The sequence below is a fragment of the Dasypus novemcinctus genome, chromosome 4 (genome assembly GCF_030445035.2).
Source record: "Dasypus novemcinctus isolate mDasNov1 chromosome 4, mDasNov1.1.hap2, whole genome shotgun sequence".
NCBI lineage: Eukaryota > Metazoa > Chordata > Mammalia > Cingulata > Dasypodidae > Dasypus > Dasypus novemcinctus.
Window position 1 is genome coordinate 135,599,153 of NC_080676.1, and position 18,728 is coordinate 135,617,880.

The following is an 18,728-nucleotide window of genomic DNA, read 5'->3' on the forward strand; positions in this document are numbered from 1 at the left end:
CCTTGTCAGTGGGCCCTACCTGGGATTTTGTGTTTCTGAGTTTGATGGAGTTGGACTCAGATGTAACCTTTCTACACATGCCTCTTCTGTCACTTTTACTAAACCTGTGGTTGGCACTGGGGTTGGTGTATACCCAGGAGACTTGAATCTCTGGATGGGCCATGTGCCAGCTGGGCCCTGAGCCTCAACACAGTTGCAACACCTACTCTCCAGTTTGTTGGACTTACCCAGGTCAGCTAACAGGGAGATGAAGCTGGTCAGCCACCAGAACAGGGAACCAAGAGTACCTCCAACTCCAAGCAGGAGCATCACATCCCTCAACCATGTGGGATCTAAGCCCCAACTTGGTATAGAGGTGGAGTGAACATCACCATCCCAGGGTCCACAGGATGGAGGAATAAAATATGGAGTAGAGTGGACTTACTAGTATTCTACTATAGAAATATTGTAACTAGTAATGGAAGAAACTGTAGCATTGATTTGGAGAAAGTAGCCACGGTAGTTGCTGAGGGCAGGGAGAGGGAAGAAGAGATGCAATGTGGGGGCATTTTTGGGACTTGGTGATTTGTCCTAAATGATATTACAGGGACAGATGCTGTACATTATATATCCTGCCATAACCCACTGAATGGACTGGAGAAGAGTGTAAACTACAATGTAAACTATAATCCATGCAGTACAGCAGCACTCCAAAATGTATTCACCAAATGCAATGAATATGCCACAGTGATGAAAGAGGTTGTTGATGTGGGAGGAGTGGGGGGGGGGGTGTTGGGTGTGGGGTATATGGGAACCTCTTATATTTTTTAATGTAACATTTTTTGCAATCTACATATCTTCGAAAAAATACAACAAAAAATAAATGCTCAGAAAAATAATAAAATAAAAATGGGAAAATAGTAATAGTCTGGAGCAGATATAGCTCAAGTGGTTGAGCACCTGCTTCCCATGTACTTCCATCTTCTTTGGTTTCTTTTAGCAATGCTTTGCAGTTTTCTGAATACATGTCCTACATGTCCTTGGCTAAGATTTTTCCTAACTATTTTATTTATTTCATTTCTGTAAGTACAGTAGTAATGACCCCCTTTTCATTACAGTTGTTATTTGTATTTTCTCTTTTTCTTTGTCAGTCTAGCTAAAGGTTTATTAATTTTATTGATCTTTTCAAAGAACCAACTTTTGTGCTATTTCCATTGTTTTTCTCTGTTCCCTTCCCTCTGTTCTAATCTTTATTATTTTCTTGTCTGTTCACATTAAGTTTAGTTTGCTCTTCTTTTTCTGGTTTCTCTAGTTGTGAGGTTAGAATACTCTATTGAGATCTCTTTTTCTTTTTTAATGTAAGCACCAACACTATAAATTTCCCTCTGAACACTATCTTTGCTGAACCCCATGTTTGGGTATGTTGTGTTTCCATTTCAATCATCTTAAAATATTTCCTAATTTCCCCAGGAATTTCTTTTTTTCCCAACAAGATGGGTCTGTATTTAAAATTACACATACCATATGAAAATTCACCATATATTTTACTTTTACTGAAAACAAAGTATAATCCATTTTTTAACATTTAGCCATATATCCAATACTATTGCTTTAATATTAGTCCTTGATTCAGGCTTTTATTCATAAACTTAATTTATGATATAGCTTCTTTATTTCAGTTTTGTTTATTTAAAGTAAGAACATAAATATGAAACAGAAAATGCAGAAATGTCCCTATTTTTTAAGTGATCCCTCTTAATCTTATTTCATCCCTGCCACATTTGACAGATTTATGTTTTATGTACTCCAATTTATTACTTCTATTCAAAACATGTAACTTTGACCTATGTTTTAGGGAAGGAAATTCCCTTTCATACTTTTTTTTTTATTGTAGTGCATCATTCATACATGAACAAACATAAACTATGGAGATATATCCAGAGGTTAAAATGTTTCCATAATGCAAATAAGGATACAGACCTTAGAACATTAGGTCCGTTCAGAAGGGAACATTGTCCTGCACAACCCGTAACTGTTTGCAGAAAGAAACATTCGTGCCTTGCATGGCATGGGAAATAATTGGATGTGATTACTCTGGCAGAATGTTACCAAAAAAATACAGTGACTATTCTCCTTTCCCTGAGATATTCAGTATACAGGATGTGGAAGCTTGGATAGAGGCTCTTAGTCCTTGAGACTCTGAGTCCCCTGTTCCCACCTTTTCTTTATTCTTGTGTCTCTTTCTTAAGTTCTGCGGTGACTCCCATTTGAATTGTTCCTTTGTTGAGCTGGTCTCAACAATAAACCATAGCTGTATAGTAAGAATTGTGGACTTACAAAACAAACTTGCATATCATTATATAATGCTCCCATACATCATCCCACTACCAACATATTTAAGCATATTAAAATATCATCCCTGTGTCTTTTTTTCCTCCATGGTTTCTGGTAATAAATACAGACTTAATCTTATTGAACCTTCTGTATACATGATGCATTGCTCCTCTCTTGCACCTTTCATAATTCTTTGTCTTGGGTATTCAACTGATCATAATTGGTCTCAGTGTGATTATATTTGGTCTGTGCTATTTGGAATTTATTGTGCTTCTTGAATGTATATATTCATGCCTTTGTTAAATTTGGAAAGTTTTCAGTCATTATTTCTTCAAATATTCCTTCTGCCCCTTTCTTTTTTTCTCCTTCTCAGAACACCTGAAATGTGTATATTGATATGCTTGATGGTGTCCAATAGTGCTCACAGGGTCTGTTCACTTTTCCTCATTCTTTTCTTCCTTCTCTTCATCATCCTGAATAATTTCAAATGTCTTAGTTTCAAATTCACTGATCCTTCTGCTAACTCCAGTCTGGAGATAAATTCCCATAGGCATTTTTTTTCTAAATTTCTGTTGTTATGGTCTTAGGCTATGTTTGTTTGTTTTTGGTTTTTTTTTTGAAGATTTATTTATTTATTTCTCTCCCCTTCCCCCTGCCCCAGTTGTCTGTTCTCTGTGTCTGCTTGCCACGTGTTCTTCTTTGTCCGATTCTGTTGTTGTCAGTGGCATGGGAATCTGTGTTTCTTTTTGTTGCATCATCTTGTTGTGTCAGCTCTCCATGTGTGTGGCACCATTCCTGGGCAGGCTGAACTTTCTTTCACACTGGGCGGCTCTCTTTATGGGGTGCACTCTTTGTGCATGGGGCTCCCCTATGTGGGACACCCCTGCGTGGCAGGGCACTCCCTGCGTGCATCAGCACTGTGCATGGGCCAGCTCCACACGGGTCAAGGAGGCCCCGGGGTTTGAAACACAGACCTCCCATGTGGTAGACGGACACCCTAACCACTGGGCCAAGTCCGCTTCCCGTGTTTGGTTATTTCCTAAGGTTTGTTTCACCTTATTCTCTTTTTGCTTATCTACTGCTTTTCTGATATCCTTCAGTTTCTTGTATGACCATGACCTGGAGTTCTTTATTGATGGTTTCTAATATCTTTATCTTGTTGCTTTGCATGTGCTATGTTTTAGTTGCCTAGGCTGCTCAAGTAAATACCATGATATGGGTTAAGTTAAACACTGGATTAGTTTTGAGGCAAAAAAAAAAAAAAGTCTAAATCAAAGTGTCATTTAGACAATGCTTGTTCTCGAAAACTAGCATTTTGGGGCTGGCTACTGGTGATCTTTGACTCTTTAGTTTCTTCAGGTTTCCTTTGATGTTCAATTTTGGCAGCTCCCTTTGGGGCTTTCTCTCTCTATCTGAATTTCATTCCATTATAAAGGACTCCAGTAATAGGATTAAGAATCATTTTGATTGGGTGGGCTACACCTTCACTGAAGTAACCTTATGAAAATATCCTGTTTAATATGGGTTCACACTCAAAGGAATGAATTAGATTTAAGAATGTTTCTCTGTGGTATTTAAAGCTTCAATTTACCACAGGCCTTCATTTCCTGTTTCTAATGTGTCTTCTAATTTTTTGTTACCTTCCAGACTTTTTGATATTTTAATTTACTACCTCTGGAATTGAGTTCATTGTAGCATGTACTTTAGCTTATATCCAACTAGTGTTATGAGAGAGATTTCCTTGACTACTAGGATCTCACAAACAAACAACAACAACAACAACAAAACTTTTTCAGTCTTTGCACATTATCCTTTAGGGGTTCTCTTTCAGAGCTTAGCCTCCCTAACAAGTTTAAAGAATATCTCAATGTGAAACCATTCTCTTGGAATGCTCCTATTTAATTGGATCCAAACATTTCTTTTCCCTAGGAAATAGTCCTTCCTCCCATTCCAGGGTACTTCATTGTATGTCCACAACTGGCAATTCTTTGCCCAGGTAGCTGTAATCTCATTGTTCTTCTATTACGTACTAATTGTCTATTGAGCTCCATCTATATGCCCGTCTAGTTCTAGAAGTTGAGCCTACAAAAATGTCCTACTACAATCCCTGAGGCTGCCACCAAACACAGTGGCACAGACATACATGCATTCTAATATGTGCATAAGTTACTCTGCTCCTTCTAAAGCAGGAAACTGGGATCCTTTCTGGAACACAGGCTAACACTTCCCCAAGCTGGAGGGGGGGTGAGAGAAGAACCTGCAAAGGTACCACAAAGTTTTCCTTTCATTTTAAGTTGCTTTTTAAAGATTTTATTCAGTGCTTGTCCTGTTGCTGCAATCTATTAACTGTTTCCCAGAGCTCTGAAAAAGTTGGTTCTGCCAAGTTTTGTTTGTGCTTTAAAATTTCTATTGGGAAGAATGGAACTTTGCAGTATCTCACTCCACATTCTGGGGCTTATCACCCCTGCCTTTTCAAGAGTGTTTATTTTATTGCTGATTATAGATTTTATTTCTTCTACTGGTAAACCTTAAAAATTGTTGATATAATTTTCCTATCACCAATTGCACAGTGAAAAAAATACATGAGCTCCTCAACTCTCCTTTTTAAAAAATCCCAAACCCTGAGATCGAAAATTATTAGTCTCTGAGTATTCAATCATTTATCTACATGAATATGTAAACTAGAATTTTATCTTAACCTGTAAATAAGGAAGTCCCAAAGATTCTTTATCAAGAAAAATGCCCTACAATGAATGCTATTGCAAAGACTATGATAAAGGAGCATCTTTTAAAAATCTGTTGGAGTCCTAAATATATAGTGTGTTTTAGATGCATATTCTTTAATTTGTCCTCATCTGCACTGATCCAGTGTAGTGAATACATAAGCAGAAACTATTTAGTTCACACTTAACACTATTTCTGATATATGGAAAATATCAACAAATTCTTAAACACCGCAGTAAAATCAAATAGTTATTGAGGCTGGTAAAGCAAATTGTAAATTTTAACATAGTTTTACAAACCATCTGAAAGAAGTTTCGAGGCCTGTGTGAGAAAGAAGTCAGGAAACTTGACCAGAGGTGGATTACTGTAATGACATTTAATATTCTTAGAATTTGTTTGCCTTTGTTATGTTGGTATTGTTCATATAATGATCATATAATGATTTGTTTATCCTTTTCAGCAATTTAATGTATTTTAGGTTAAAGAAAATGCATATTTATCAGAAAAATAATATTAAAAATAAGGTATAATATATAGTTCTTAATAATTTATAAATATACACTAATTATCACCAAAATTATAGTATTTGTCATGAGCAGGACTAAGAATCTTTCTTATATGTGCTAGTCATTTTATTTTTAAGATACCCTATATATGCTTTTAGAAAGTTTATTGGACTTTTTATGCAGTGTTATTTTAATAGGTCAATGGGCAATTGTACAATAAAAGTAAAAATCTTGTCATCACAATTTTCCTGATGCTAGAATCTTGTCACTTGGTGTTTTAGTTTCCTTGTCTGCTCAAGCAAATAACATGAAATGGGCTGTCTTAACAATGGGAATTTATTAGCTCATAGTTTTGAGGCTAAAAGAAAGGCCAAATCAAGGCATCATCAAGGTAATGCATTCTCCCCAAAGACTGGTGCTCTGGGCTGGCTACTGGCGACCTTTGATCCTTTGATTGTCACATGGCAATGCACATGGCAGCCTCTTCTGGAATCTCTTTTCTTCCAGGTTCTGGTTTCTCCCTCTTTGGCATTCTCTCTGTTTGTCAGAATTTAAATCCACTTACAAAGGACTCTACTAATAGGATTATGACCCCTCCTGGTTGAGGTAGACCACACCGTGACTGAAGTAACTGCATTAAAAGGTCCTACTTACAATAGGTTCACAACCAAAGGAATGGGTCAGGTTTAAGGACATATATTTCTGGGGAAATTACATCTTCAAACTACCACACTTGCTTTACTTATTGCATCAATAAAGGTTAAAATCCAGTCACCTGTTACATAGTGTTGAAATAAGAGTGTATGTATAGTATAACATTTCCAAGTACTATGTTTATCTACTGTTAAATAATAATTTGCCAAGAATTGAACATATGCAGATAAAAGTGTCATTCATACATATCTTAGTCTTGGATACATAATTGACTTCTGTACAACGTTTTAAACTGTGCCAAAGCTTTTCTTTTTTTTTTTTTTACACAAATGATAATAATAAATCAAAAGTATATATTCCCAAATCCAAAGTCAACCACTTTTAGGACATAATATCTATAATTCCTCCTACTTTGGAATCAACTTCCCCTTTGTCTTGATATCATGTCCTTTTACTTTCAGCTAGGAAAACATGCAAAAATTGCTATAAAGAGACACAAAGAAGTACAGGATGATATCATTTCTCTACTAGCTTGTGAGAGTTACAGTTTGGTGCTCATATATGTTCAAATGAACTTATTCTATGGATTGCATATATACAGATTAAAACTGAATTAATACCAATAATTATTAAATATGCTATTATCAATTTGAAGTAAGTAATATGTTTACAATGATTAGATTACAGACAGAAGGCCAAGAGAATTGGTGGACTTCAGCCTCCACCCAGGTCAGAGGAAATGTTACCAAACTTACCCACCCACTGAAAAATTTTATAAAACTTGAGAAAATTGTACAGTTCAGGAAGCTGGAAACCAAGAAGAGAGGTGACCTTACTAAACTGAGTAAGAAGACATTGAAGATTAGAGCTATTGAAGTGGCTCAAATTATAATAAACAATACTGGAGCAGAAGGAGTTGCTTGTGAGAGAGGGAAAAGTACCACAGTTATTCACAGAGTGCTGGACTGAACATACGCAGGGTGAGCATGCAAGGCCTCACACACATCATTGTCTTACGGAGCAGAATAGAGATGATACGATCACTGGGGCTCTTAAAGTTCCAGACTATCCATAGTGCAGAGAACCTGTTGGACACTGACAGCCTTTCGTGAGACTCCAACAGTGACCAACAATTTGGAGTAATGATCATGTACTAGAGTAAAAGGCACACTTTATTATATGTCAATAAATAAAATTATTTGTTTATTATAACAAATAATAAAATCAAGATACACAAAATGAAAATGTTCTAGTAGTTTTATGGTTGCCTTGCAGGGAGAAAATATTTTACAAACTCCCTGCAATGTATCATCCATAAAATGTGACCAAGAAAGCAGTCACTAGCAATATGCTAATATGATGCTGACACTGGATTCAGAAAAGACTTTTAAGTAGATATTTTAAACATGTTCCACTATTTTCACTAATGTCACTAAATTTGATAAATTTTTTACAAGGAGAAAAGATGATCTCAAACGAATGGGGGAAAGGCCTCACCCAAGAGAGGAAAGAAAAGGAACCAGTACTGTAGCTTCACTATGAAACCAACAGAGAGGCTGGGATTGGCCAGTTATGCAGTGAAATCAGGAAGGAGCGCACGTCTGAGCACTATTTGGGCTCTGCAAGTAACATCTGTGAGTGTGGTGGAAATTTCTGAAAGCTGTGGTGGGAGGAAATATGAGGCAGCAAGTTCAAATGCTGGCTCTGAGAAGAGTGAAGAGGAAAAGTAAATTAAAGTGTAAGCCAAATTTGTGACCTATGGGAACTCATCATTCAATTTTCCATACGTTATAAAACACATTCCTGAATATCTAAATTAACCTGGAATATAACATGTCTGATAAAATTTACCATTTACAAGGCAATTAGAAACTAGAAACATGGAGAAGGGCACCCACCATCCAGAAACCAGTTTTAAGAAAGAAATGATTGATTTTTAACTGAACAGAATTTTCAGATATTTCCTTTTCTGGTATAAACTAGTGCTTATCATTTATCCAAGATAAAAATGTTCTCCTTTGGATAGTAGGAAAAATAGCAAAAAAAAATAGCAACAAAAGTTTATGCATCAGATTGAATTCTGAAACCCTCTAAAAATACACTGTGTTCAGACATTTATAAACATGTTATCTGTAGCTATCTGTATCTCTGTGCTTTTTGTTGGCTTTCTGCGAGCCATAGCATCAGAGAAATGTGATTATTATTTCATTACATCTTTTGTATTTCAGCCAATATTGTGCCTTTTGTTATAATTTTACCTTGAATTTTGTTTCATTTGTATAACAGTCCCTTTTTTTAGGAACCTAACACTATATAAAATCTAACACCTTTTAAATTGTTGGCATTTTAAAAATTTGGCCACTGACTTTACTAAAAACAGGTTCATAGTCATTTTATGGATGTGCTCATGTGTTTTGTTTTTTAAATTAAAAAAAATTTTTGAAGTATATCACTCATATATAAACATACATAAACATTAAGTGTATAGTAATAGTTGTGAACATACGAAATAAACATATGTAACATCATACAGGACTCTCGTGCCTACCCTACCACCAATACCTTGCATTGTTGTAAAATATTTGTTACAAATTACAAAATTTGTTGTGAAACATTTTTAACTAATGGCTAAAGAGCATTATCAAAATATTACTACTAGTATTTTCCCCTGACCCATCCTATTATTATTATTATCTTTATATCATTTATATATGAACATACATAAACAGTAAGTATATAGTAAAAGTTGTGAACTTACAAAACAAACATGCATAACATCATACATGGGTTCCATATGTCAACCCTCTACCGACACCTTGCATTGTTGTGAGACATTTGTTATAAATTATGAAAGTATATTGTCAAAATCTTACTACCACTGATAGTTCTTATCTTACATTTGGTGCATTTTCCTCCCAACCCATCCTATTATTATTTTTAAAATATATTTTTATGACAAAAAATTATAAAACTTATAAAACAATCATGCACATGTGCAGAATTTCCAAACAACATCCTGCTATCAACATACCACATTGTGGTTAATTTATTCCTGACTATTTGAGTTTTATCTGTCATATTTTATTTTCACCACTCTTTTGACACTTTTAGTTGCTTTTATTGATATAATCTTCATTTCTAGACTCTCTTCCAGGCCTGTCTGTCCTATCTTTTCTTTTCAGGCTCTAGCACACCCTTTAGTATCTCCTGAACACCAGGTCTCTTGGTTAGAAATTCTCTCAGTTTCTGTTTTTCTGTGAATACTCTAAACCTGCCATCATTTCTGAAAGATGATCTTGCCAGATATAAGATTCTTTGCTGCAAGTTTTAATCTTGTAGTATCTTAAATATATCATACCACTGTCTTCTTGCCTCCATGGTTTCTGGTGAGAAATCAGCACTTAATCTTATTGGATATTCCTTATATGTTATGCATTGCTTTTTTCTTGCTGTTCTCAGAATTCTCTCTTTGTCATTAGCATTTGACATTCTGATTAGTATTTGTCTCAGAGTTGGTCTATTCCAATTTTTTTGGATGGGAGTATGTTTTGTTTATTGGACGTGATATATATGTCCTTCAATAGGGTTGGGAAAATTTCTACCATTGTTTCTTCAAATATTCTTTCTGCCCCCTTTTCCTTCTTTTCTCCTCTGGGACACCCATGAGACATGTTTTTGCATGTCTTTTGCTGTTATTTATTTCCCTGGGACCTTGTTCAATTTTTTTCCATTCTTTTCTTCATCTGTCCTTTTGTATGTTCACTTTCAGAGACCATTCCTTTGAGCTCACCAATCTTTTCTTCTGCCTCCTCAAATCTATTATATGATTTGTGTGTTTTTAATTTCATTTAGTGCACCATTCAGTCCCATAACATCTGCTATTTTTCTATGTATGCTTTGAAATTCTCCTTTTTGCTCATCCAATGTCTTCTTAATATCCTTAATCTCTTTAGCCATGTCATTGAATTTATTAAGGAGATTTGTTTGAGCATCTATGATTAGTTGTCTCAATCCCTTGATGTCATCTGAAGGCTTATCTTGTTCCTTTGACTGGGCCATATATTCCTGTTTCTTGGTGTGGACTGTAATTTTTTGTTGGTGGTTTGGCATCTGGGTTACTAGAGTATTTATTCTGGGTGCAGTTTTTCTCTTCAGTCTAAGGCTTCCTGCCCTTTCTCCCTTGCTGGTTTTGCATTAGAAGCCAGGATGTAGTTGGTGCTTTAAGCTATGGAGACTCAAGCTTCCCTCATTGCCCCAGGGACTGATGAATCTTCTCCCAACTTTCTCTTTTGCCAAGGGTAGGGACAGAGTCAGGGACAGCCATGTGAATAATCCAAGCCATGCAAGCTAGATTGTTGTTTCCCAAAGAGACTGATGAAGCTTCACTCCCCATTCTCTCCTGCCTGGGGTGGAGATGGAGCTGCAGATGTGGGCAGCAATCTGTGCAGTGCAGATCCAAGATGTCCGCAGCTTCCCCTGTAGACTTCCCATTATTCAGTCTGTGCCAGCCAAATGTACCTGCAGTTAGCTGGATAGGCTGGTGCAGTATTCACCACCCTCCTTCCTGTCAGAGGTGGGGCTGAAGCCTAGGCTAGGGCTGCAAACCAATTTGGGTTTAAAAAACTGTTTCCTACCTTCACTGTGATTTTTGGTCAGCCTGGTTTCCCCTCGTGTTGGGGGTGGAGTCAAAATGGCAGCCACTGGCCTCTCTCCAACATGGACATGTTCATACACTAGCTGTTCCTAGGACTCGACTCTAGTCACCTGAATTCACCAATCAATAGCTTAAATCGGTATCCAACCATCTCTTCCTCCCCCATTTTTATGAAATGGAGCTTCAAATTCCAGACACAGAATATCTTCTGGGGTGGCCTGTGCTGCCAAAGTAGGATAATCACTGCCCTCTGCTGCTTGACCAGTAATTTCCTGGAGAGGCTGGTGCAGGTCTCCGCAGCTTCCTCCCTGCCTGAGGAGGGGTTGGGAACTAGGCTAGAGCCACAATCTGACCTGGATGGAAGGAAAGAAGCTGGTCCCCACCAGCACTGTGATTTTCAGTCCACCCCAAATCCCCTCATACCAGATGTGGAATTAAGATGGCAGCTACCAGCCTCTTTCTGACTTGGATGGGTTTAAACTAAAGCTGTTCTAAGGATTATACTTTAGCCTGCTAAATTTATTCATCAGTAGCTGAAGTTGGTGACCAACTGTCACTTCCTCCCCCATTTTTTTGGGAAGTGGAGCTTCTAATTCCAGTCACAGAACAGCTCCTGGGGTGCTTATGCCTCCAATGGAGCATGGGCACTGGTCTCTGGGGCATGGAGCACTCTACTTATGAATCTTCTCGGCAAATAGTGAAGTCTCCTCCTTCCATTCCTTCAAGAATGTGGCAGGATGCTCTTCTGGGCTCCTGGAGCTCTCAAACAGGTGCTTCAGCTAGCTTCCAATAGCTCTGAGTGTTTACTAACTTCCTGGTAGCAGGAGCTGACTGTCGGAGTGCCTTACTCTGTCACCATCTTACTGGTTGTCCTGTGCCAAATTTTTTTATCTATTATGTTTTAAGAATTTGCCAAGAGAAGATAAATGCCACTATTTTGGAACATGGGAAACCTAGGTATGGTGACTAGAGTCTTTTTGTCATCTAAGGCAGTATTCTATTTTTTAATCAACTGTATTGAAATGTGTTCATAAACCATACAATCCATCCAAAGTGTACAATCAATGATATTTGGTATGATAACTGAGTTGTATATTCATCACTGATGAATAATGTTTTCATTATTTCAAAAAGGTAAAACCCTACCTATTTGTAGTCCCCTCTCAATCCCTCTATCCTTCTCCTGCCATACATTATTTCCACCTCTAAAAATCTATTTGTATTTATATTTTGTATAGGTGAAGTAAAAAAATATGTACTGCAGTGTGCCTAGTTTCTGTCCCTTAACATAATTCTTTTTTTATCATTGAGGTAAGAATATTAGTATATTACTATACCCTACAGTCCATAGTTTGCTTTGGTTATATTTTTACCCAAGTGCCTTCTTATTATTAACATTACCATATATTTGTTCTGTTACAGAGAAAAGCATTGTTATATATGCAATTTTAAACATACTCATTTTCCACATGAGGGTTTTCTATGCTATATGGAGAGTATTTTAATTTTTAGCTTTCCTTCCATACACAACCTTAGATACTCCTTTCAACTACTATCATACCCAAATATTAGTGCTGTTAATTACAAACAGTATAATGTACTTTAAACATTTCTATCCATTTCCAAATTTTGCAAACAACCCTTTTGCCAATTTTTCACTGCTTTCTGATCTCTATCTTCATTCTACCTCCTGGTGACCTATATTCTAACTTTAACTCCATGATTATGTTCATTATATTTAGTTTGTACTAGCAAAATCATATAGATTTGTCCTTTTGTGTCTGGCTTGTTTCCAACATTATTTCCTCCAGGTTTATCCAGACTTTCACATCCTTCACCACTTCATTTCTTCTTATAGCTGTATAATTTTCCATTATGTACATATACTGCAGTTAGTTTATCCATTTATTGATTGATGGACACAAGGGTTTGTTTCTGTCTTTTGGCAATTGTGAATAATGCCTCTATGACATCTGAGTGCAGATGTCTGTTTGTGTCCCTGGTCTCAGTTCTTCTAGGTATGTACCTAATAGTGGTATTGCCAGGTCATATGGTAGATTAATATTTAACTTCCTTAGGAACTGTCAGTCTTCCACAGTGGCTATACCATTCTACACTCCTACCAACAATGAATAATTGTTATTTCTCCATGTCCTCGCCAATATTTCTAGTTTTTGTTTTTTTATTTGTGGCAATTCTAACAGGTGTGAAGTGATATCTTCTTGTAGTTTAAATTTGTATTTCCCTAAGAGTGAGTGATGTTGAACATCTTTTATCTTTTCATGTTTTTTCAACATTTCCAATTCTTCTTTGGAAAAATGTCTATTCAATAATCTTGCCTATTTTTTAATTGGACAGTTTGACATTTTATGGTTGAGTTTAGGATCTCTTTATATATCATATTTTAACCTTGTTGGATATGTGATTTCCAAATATTATTTTTCCCATTGGCAAGGCTGCCTTTTAACTCTCTGAATAAAATCCTTTAAGATGCAAAAGTGTTTTATTTTGAGGAGGTCTCATTTATTTATTTATTCTTTTGTTGTTCATACTTTGAGTATGAGGTCTAAGAACCCACCTACTACCACCAAATCTTGAAGATGCTTTCCTTCATTATCTTCTATGAGTTTTATGGTCTTGACTTTGTTATTAAGGTCTTTGATCCTTTACGAGTTAATTCTTATATAGGAAATGAGATAGGGGTCATCTTTTTTTATTTGGTTATGGTTGTCCAGCACTCCCAGCATTATTTTTTGAAGAGACTTCTCTGTTCCAGTAAAGTGGATTTGGTAGGCTTGTCAAAAATCAGTTGACTGTGGAGGTGATGGTTTATTTCTGAGTGTACACTTCAAGTCCATTGATCAATATGTCTATCTTTATGCTAATACCGTGCTGTTTTGACCACTGTAGCTTTTTAATATGCTTTAAGTTCAGGAAGAACGATTCCTCCATGTTTGCTCTTCCTTTTGAGGATATTTTTTGCTATTTTGAGCCCCTTTCCCTTTCAAATAAATTTGGTAATTGAATCTTCTATTTTTGTAACATAAACTCTTGGAATTTTGATTGGGATTGTGTTGAATTTGGGTAGAATTGACATCTTAACAATGTTCAGCCTTCTAATCCATGACCATCGAATGTTCTTACATTTCTTTAGATTGATTTCTTTTAGCACTGCTCGTAGTTTTCTGAGTCCCTTATATTTCTGGCTAATTTAATTCCTAAATATTTGATTCTTTATGTTGCTATTGTAAATGAAATTTTTTTCTTGAGTTCCTCCTTAGGTTGATCATTACTGGTATATCAAAGCACTACTGATTTTTCCATGTCGATCTTGCATCCTAAACTCTTTTATTAGCTCTATAACTTTATTATAGATATTTCAGAATTTTTAAATATAGGATCATATCATCTGTGAGAAGTGAGAGTTTTGCTTCTTTTCAAATCTGGAAGCATTTTATTACTTTTTTCTTGCTTGTTTCTCTAGTTAAAGTATCTAACACAACATTGAATAACAGGGTGAGAATGGGCATCCTAGTCTTGTTCCCAACATTAGAGGGAAAGTTTTCAACACTTCCCCTTTGAGTAAAATGTTGGTTGTGGGTTGTCATACATGGTTTGTATCATGTTAAGGTATTTTCCTTCTATTCCTATCTTTCAAAGTGTTTTTATTAAGAAAGTATGCTGGATTTTGTCAAAAGCCTTTTCTGCATTAAATGAGATGACCATGTGTTTTTGTTTTCTTCAATTTGTTAATGTGCCATATTGTATTAATTGATTTTCTTGTTGATCTACTCTTCTGTATCAGGAATAAAACTGACTTGATCATGGTATATAATGCTTTTAATATTTTGTTGTTTTTGATTTACAAGTTTTCTTGACAATGTTTGTATCTATAATCATTAGAGATTGGGCTATAATTTTCTATTCTTGTAATGTTTTTTAACTGGCTTTAGTATTAGGGTGATGCTTTCTTCATAAAATAAGTTGGATAATTTTCCATCCTCTTTTATTTTTTGGAAGAATTTAAGCAGAGTTGGTATTAATTCTTCTCAAAATGCTTGGTAGAATTCACCTTTGAAAATATCTGGTCCTTGACTTTTTGTTGGGAAATTTCTGATGACTGATTCAATCTCTTTACTCAACAAATGAGTTGAGGTCCTCTATTTCTTCTAGAGTCACTGTAGCTGGTTTGAGTGTTCTAGGAATTTGTCCAGCTTGTCTAGGTTGTCTAATTTGTTAGCATAAAGTTTTTCATATTATCCACTTTTGACCCTTTTAATTTCTGTGGGGTCAGTAGTAACATCCTCCTTTTCATTCCTGATTTTATTTCTTTGCATCTTCTCTCTTACTTGTTAGTTTAGCAAATGCTTTGACAATTTCATTGATCTTCTAAAAAACAGCTTTTTGTTTGTTCCTTCTATTGTTATTTGTTGTTGCTTTTCTCAAATTTCATTTATTTCTGCTAAAAACTTGGTTATTTCTTTCCATCTGCTTACTTTGGGATTAATTTGCTGTTCTTTATCTAGCTCTTCATGGTATGAAGTTAGGCCTTTGGTTTTAGCTTTCTTCCTTTTTAATATACATGTTAGGGTTATAAATTTCTTCTCTGTACTGCCTTCACTGCATCTCATAAGTTTTGATAAATTGTGTTCTCATTTTCATTTGTCTCAAGATATTTGTTAATGTGTCTTGCAATTTCTTCTTTGACCTACTGATTGCTTAAAAATGTGCTGTTAATGACCATATATTTGCAGATTTTCCCATCCTGCCTATTATTCATTCCCAGATTTATTTCTTTATTATTAGAAAAGGTACCTTGTGTAATTTCAATGATTTTAAATTTATTGAGGCCTTTTCTGTGACCAATATATGCTATCTATCCTGGAGAATGATCCATTAGAACTTGAGAAAATGTATAACCTACTTTTATAGTATGCAATGTTCTATATATATCTGTTAGGTCTAGTTCATTTATCATCTTGTTCAAATTTTCTGGTTCCTTTTTGATTCTCTTTCTAGTTGTTCTATCTACTGAGGTGAGTGGAGTATTGAATATCCAACTATTTTTATAGACACATCTAGTTCTACTTTCAGTTTTGCCTGAATGTGCCTCATGTACTTTAGGACACACTGGTTAGGTACAGACATATTTATGATTGTTTTTTCTGCCAGGTGGATTATCCCTTTTATTTATATGTTGTGGTTTTCTGCATCTCTTATAACATTTTTGCATTTAAAGTTTTTTTGTCCAAGATTAGTGTGGCAGTTTGATATTATTTATGAATTCCAAAAAGAGATATTATGTTTGTAAACTGGTCATTTCCTCTGGGCATGATACCCTTTGATTGTATTAAATTCAAAGGTTACTTTAACTTGATTTAATTCAGATTAGGACTTTGATCTGACCATCTCAAAAGGGCACTGAGTCCCTGCCCCTTGGTGGTCAGACACACACAGAAAAAGACATGGCAGAGAAAGAGAGACAGCTCATTAGACAGGCAGTGACCCCATGAAGAATGATGAGCCTGATAGTCTACAGACGACCTTGTGAAGAGAGCAGAGCACCTGAGCTTGGAAAGAAGTGAGTCCTGGGAAGAGAGACAAGTCTTATGCCAGCCTATAGCTGAGATCAGAAGAAGTTGGGACCATGGAGCCTAAAGAGGAAGAAGGAAGCCCGAACCCTTGCAGTTGTTGCCCATGATCTTGCTTCAACTTGTGGCCAATGATTTTGAGTGAGAAAGTACTGCTTATGATACCTTGAATTGTACTCTTTAGGGCCTTATGATTGTAAGTTTCTATCCCAAAATAAATATCCTTTATAAAAGCCAACGGAGTTCTGGTACTTTGCATCAGCACTCCTTGGGCTAACTAATAATTAGTGTAGCTACCCCTACACTAATGTGGGTGGTGTGAGAAATCTTTTCCAATTTTTCACTTTCAGCCTGTTTGCATCCTTGGGTTTAAGGTGAGTTTCTTGCAAATAGTCTTTGGAGGGCTCATATTTTTCATCCATTCTGCCAGGCTGTGTCTTTTGATTGTGGAGTATAATCTGTTAATAATCAATGTTATTACTGTAATTGCATTACTTACTTCAACCATTTTATCCTTTGCCTTTCATATATCATATATTATTTTGGTCTGTCTTTTTACCCTTTGGGGTATCCTTTCTGATAATCTTCATATATACATTCTCCTCCAAGCTTCTCTTTCCTATCTTTACCTTACAGGTTGCAGAACTCCCTTTAGTAATTTTTGTAGAGCTGGCCTCTTGTTTATGAAACTTCTTAGTTTCTGTTTATCTGTGAATATTTTAAACTCATCCTCATTTTTGAAGGACAATTTTGCCAGATAAAGAATTCTTGGCTGCCAGTTTTTCTCTTTCAGTATTTTAAATATATCATACCACTGTCTTCACTCTACCATAGTTTTCAATAAGAAACCCTCACTAAGTCTTACTAGACATAATTTTTATGTGATAGATTTTTTTTCTCTTGCTGCTTTCATAATTCTCTCTTTGGCATTTGAAATGCAGAATAGTACGTGTCTCAGCATAAGTCTACTCATATTTATTCTGTTAGTAGTATGTTGTGCTTCCTGGATGCATATATTCATGTCTTTCATGAAAGCTGGGAAATTTTCAGCCATTGTTTCCTCAAAATCTCTTTCTGCTCCTTTTTCCTTCCTTCTTTTTCTGGGAATCGTATGACACATATGTTGGTGCGCTTCATGCTGTCATTCAATTCCTCGAGCCCCTGCTTAATTTTTTCCCATTCTTTTCTCTATCTTTTCTTCTGCATTTTCAATTTCAGTCATTCTGTCTTCTAATTTTCTTATTCTTTCTTTTGACATTTAAAATCTGTTGTTGTATGTCTCTAATGTATTTTTTTATTTTTGTTGTTTATTTTTTTGTAATGTATTTTTAATCTCATCCATTGTGTCTTTCATCCCCATAAGCTCTATTATTTTTCTTTTCAAGCTTCCCAATTCTTCTTTGTGCTCACACCCAGTGCCTTCTTAAAGTCTTTTATCTCTTAGCCATATTTTCCTTCAATTCTTTGAAGGATTTAGGAGATTTGTATGTACATTATTGATGAGTTGTTTCAAATCATGTGTCTCATTGGGTATTTTAATTTTTTCCTTCTCTGAGACATTTGTTCCTGTTTCTTAGTAAGTCTTGTAAATTTTGCATCTGATTATGACTGTGAATTTACTCTGATAATCAGTTTATCTCTCTTGGCCAGGGATTTAGTGTTGACTGGCTTGGGAAGGAGTGCAGGAAAGATATCAAAGAGCCTCTTTTATTTATTTTCCCCATTGGAGTGTATTTTCTTGGAATGCCAGCAGATGGTGTATTTCAGCAAACATCTCTGCTCGAACCTTAGGGAGGAATGTGTTCACTGGACCATGCACAAGTAGGTGATGCAAAAGCAGTGTCCTGGAGAGTTCCCTCTCAGGGTGGGCAATTCTGAGCCAAACCTCACAATTTAAAATTGCTGATCAGAATCTGTTCTCCCTTGAGTACAACATCCCTTTTCCCAAGGTGTAAAGAGATATTCTTACCTGTCTGTTGGCAGCAGCCAGTCCTTGTCAGTAAGGAGGCTGTTTGCTAAAGTAGATTATCTTTAGCTCTCTGCCTCATCCTGGGTAAAGGCAATGGCATGGCCATGCCTGGTCAGGAAGGGTGGGACCCGAAGGATACAGCAGACCAAAAAACCTGGATCAGCAGTGGGCTGTGACCTCCCTCTCCTCTTTCCTAATGAAATGGACCCCTTCAGCCATCTCAGCCCATAGCTGCTGGTTAGCAATCAGAGAACCTTATGCTGTCTGCACCAAGAGTGGGGTTGGGCACCAGCAGTTACAGTGGTCTGAAATAGTCA